This window comes from Bufo bufo, chromosome 5, assembly GCF_905171765.1.
Source record: "Bufo bufo chromosome 5, aBufBuf1.1, whole genome shotgun sequence".
Taxonomy (NCBI): Eukaryota; Metazoa; Chordata; class Amphibia; order Anura; family Bufonidae; genus Bufo; species Bufo bufo.
In genome coordinates, this window is record NC_053393.1 from 248,935,040 (window position 1) to 248,939,267 (window position 4,228).

General features: G+C 40.7%; 1 long non-coding RNA gene across 1 annotated transcript; it reads left to right on the forward strand.

Moving 5' to 3' along the window:
* Positions 1 to 2,402: 2,402 nt before the first annotated feature.
* On the forward strand, positions 2,403 to 2,927 carry LOC121001208. The gene is made up of 3 exons (XR_005779003.1): positions 2,403 to 2,434; positions 2,519 to 2,584; positions 2,806 to 2,927. It is a non-coding gene; the product is annotated as an uncharacterized LOC121001208 (long non-coding RNA).
* The last annotated feature ends 1,301 nt before the right edge of the window (positions 2,928 to 4,228 follow it).

Genomic DNA, 4,228 nt, shown 5'->3' on the forward strand with positions numbered 1-4,228 from the left:
TTTTCACCTGGTCGGTTTGCCGTCTCCTCGACATCTCTTTCTCCCCCTGTGGTTTAACGTGCTGGGGCGGTGTTGTTTGTCCCGGCCTGCGGAGAGTACTGTGAGCTGTGGCTTGCTTCCGGGTGGTGGATCACGTGTCTGCCAGCGGGTCACGTGGCCGAAGTTTGAATCTTCTTAGCGCGCTATTAATGGATACCGCTTCTCCTCTAATCCATGTGGTATGTTGCGGTTTATCGTAGGGATAATGCTTTAGACCAGACGCGTTTCGAAGCTAGCTGCTTCTTCCTCAGTGGCTTAGCATTATCCCTGATGTATGCGTCTTTTTATATCCACCCTGGGGGTGTGGCCATGTTGTTAATTTGGGTTGGCTAAAAAATGTGGGCCGGATTCCCATATTGAATAGGTAATATTGGGTAGGGATGGAGAGAAATAAATTCTTTATGAGACCATAATAAATGGATGTATGGTGTATCAATTATATGTATTGTGTCTTTAGTGTAAATGCCTTGGTGTAGAGTTTACCTTGGAGAGGTTTTGTAGTTCACTTCTGTCTATTTTGGTGAATCATTAGGACATTGTTCAATTTTGTGTGTTCGTCTTTGATGGAGGTGAGACTATATGCTATTCTATGGGATTATTTATGTCTTTTTGTATGTTATTTTTCTTTTGTTTTTTCTTGTTTTTCGTTTTTCTGTGCCTGCTTGAGGGTTATATCTAATTGGTGATCTGTTACAGTGGGTTGTGTCTGTGAAAAAACGTGGTGGTGCTTTGGTTGCAGTTTCACTGTGTTATTGGTGCGTTTAGTGTTTATGTCAGTGTAAGTGAATCATTTAAACGTTATTGCTTAATTTTAGGGTGATGTGTTAAGTCTGTTGTTGACCGTGAGGCTGTTCGTTATTGGCAATTTTGACCATTTTTGTCTGTAGTCACTGGGAAAGGAGTGTAGAAAAAAAAAAAAAGTGTAGAATAGAGGTGTAGAAAAGAAGTGGGTGTCTAGCTACGGGGAGACATGGAGATGCTGGTAAGCAGCTGGACACTCCATGTCCCGTCGAGGGGAGACACCTTACCCTGGGTCTTTCTCGTCAATATAGGGGGGGGGGGGTTATAGGAACCCAAAATTTTCTATCTGCGTTAAGTCCCTTGGGGATTAGGGTGTCGAATTCGTAAATTCTTCTGGATTCTAGTCTGGACATTGCTGCTATGTGGTTCCCTCCTCTCCAGGGTTTCTTGACTTTCTCTATGGCTCTGAATTTGAGTGATGAGGGGTCTTGGTTAGGCTATGTTCACATCTGTGTTCAAGCTCTCCGTTCCTGTAGTTCGTCCGGAAGTAGAAAAAAAAAATCGTATCCGTTCAACCTCCCATAGAAATTAATTGACGTATGTATGCATACGTTTGACTCAGTTAGTTGCTAATACGTTCGGAATACGTTTTTTCAGACGGAAAACAAAATCCTGCTTGCAGGATTTTTTTCTACGTTCAGAAAAACGGATTCTTGAAGGAGCGTCCATTCACGTTCATTGTAGTAAATGAGAAACGGATTGTTAAATTTTTCTTTCGCGGACATAACGTTCCTATAGTACGTTTTTTTTGTTTCTGAACATGCGCAGAACAAACAGGAACTTACAAACGAAGACAGGAAAACAAGGGAGTGTCATGTGACAGTCACGTGAGCGCTACTCCTCACCATTTCTGAAGGCTTATGTTCAAGTTGGAGAAAGTCTCAAGAAAAGGGTATGAATTGATGCAATTGAAAAGTATTTACTTCGATCATCTACTGGGGCATGCTATTTGGCTACTGTGGGCTAATATCTTGAAACTGTGGATGCTATTAGGCACATGGGGCATGTTATTAGTCTTTTGTGAGATGCTATTACGCTACTGGGGGCAAATATTTTGAAACTGTGGATGCTATAAGGCTACTGGGGGATGCTATAACGCTACTGGGTAATGCTATTATGCTACTGTGGAAGGCTATTGGAGGATGCTATTACGCAACTGGGGGATGCCATTTGGCTACTGCGGGGGTGCTACTAGGCTACTGGGGGATGCTATTCGGCTACTGCGGGGGTGCTACTAGGCTACTGGGGAATGCTATAAGGCAACTGGGGGATGCTATAAGGCTACCGTGGGACGGATGAGAGTCATGAGGATCTAATCTGCCGTCTGATTTTGTGTGGGTCATTCACAATGTAGTCTGGTCTGTTGATGTTGGCAAAAGTCGAATTGCAATAGGGGGTTTATATAATTTTAAGGACCAGAGGAGCAATTTTGTGTTTTGACTAATCCCTGTTTTAACCCTTGTTGCATCTTGTGCCAATGTGTATGTTGAAATATGTCTATAAGCTCTCGTCTATAATGGTTCTGTAACGTTTTCAGATGTCTTCGCCTTCTCCTTCAGTTGGCAGTCGAAGTACTCCATCCTTTCACATGCAGGTAAAAATCTTTAAATAAAAATAAATTATTAATGATCCAAATAATAAATATGTTTGAACCACAATACATATTTATATATTTCAGGGACACTCCGACACTGAATCCTCTGCTGGCGAGGAATTGCGTTTTTCTCCTGAACCAATGGAGTCAGTAAGTGTGGAATGTTATATTTAGATTTTTGGGTTTCTACACATCCATAATTGGTACAATGGATATAAACTCGAAAGGTACATGATTTGCCAACACCGCAAAAGGATAGATAGGCCAATGTATTGGCAACAAGATTTGAAAGAGTGTATATGGCATTTTGGTTGCTGCAGGGCAGGCAGACGGCAATTTTCAATTAATGCAAAACTGTGTTTGTTTTTCAGACACAGGAGGGTACACATTCCATTGAAAATCCGCGAAGTAGACGTCATAACGACGACGATGTGAGTATCTATACTTAGGTTCTCTAAAGTAATCAATTGTCTTTTGTGATAACTATATTATTTATTAGGACACAAACAAGGAAAGTGAAAATCCATCACCTGTTCAAATAAGAACTTCCAGGCGTGGTGGTCGTGGCAGTCGTCGTGGACGTGTAGGCCGTGTGAGTAGGCACATGTGCTGTGATGTGAGCTGTCCACACTGCCCCCAGTATACAGTATCTTATATCACCTATAAGATAACGTGGCCATCATACTACAATTTTTTTTTATTATTAGAACAAATGACCGTGAGGATTGGAGACATTTGTTTTACCCAAACAAAAATTTAAGTGTTGCTTATCCCATAATGGACATACCATGAACAGGGGCTACTCTCTTATTAAATTAAAAGCAATGACCCGCTCGCCAAGTCTATATCTTTATAGCCGTTCACACCCAAAGACCAAATACAAGGAAACCAAAAAATTTTTAATATTTTTTTATTAAAACCAAAGATGCAGTGGGCAGTGGTGGCACATGCAACATATTCGCTATACAAGTTTTAACAAAAACACTTAAGTGCAGTTGGAATTGCAGGTAGCTTTTTAAGGTAATGATAACATTTGTTTTAAACTAAATAGGGTAGACAGCAAGAATTGGACGAGGTAGATTGGGAGAAATTGCCTATCATAAACTGTGAGCTGCTAATACAGCTAGTAGAAGCAAGGCCAGCTCTACGGGACCAAACAGACCCCAAACACTCGGACCACAACACGACTCGTCGACAATAGCAAGAGGTCTATGCCAATGTGGTTCCCACATGGAACGATTTGAGCCGTCAGGCTCAAAATAATTGTGGTACATTAATTTCATTCCTTTTGTTAAATCATTTGGTTTTAGAAGATTTAATAGTGATGTTTCTAGTTGGAAGAATAGTGAAGTGAGCATAAGTTTTGTTCGGAAAACTTGGTTTCAACAACTGATACAGCAAATTCAGATACCGGGCAAAATAACAGTTAAATACAATGCAGAATGTTGGACTGCCTGGGGCAACAGTTTTTTATGCAATCCGATGTCAACAGAAAAGAATATATATAGCAGTATATACGGTTATTATAATTGTTCTTTATTTTCTAGCTGAAATCATATCAACACGCTGGAGGTCAATACGCGATAGGTTTATGCGTGACCTCAATCATGAGCGAACCGCGCCAAGTGGTTCGGGTCCACATCTTCAATTTCTTCAACGTTGTTTTCAGCAGCGCACGTGAGTTAAATATCCTAAAGAGAAGCAAAAAATAATAATTATGAATATAGAAATTATACCTTTTATTTCCCTATCTATTTTAGGACTCATTCAAGCACACTCCCTCCTGAAGCAGAA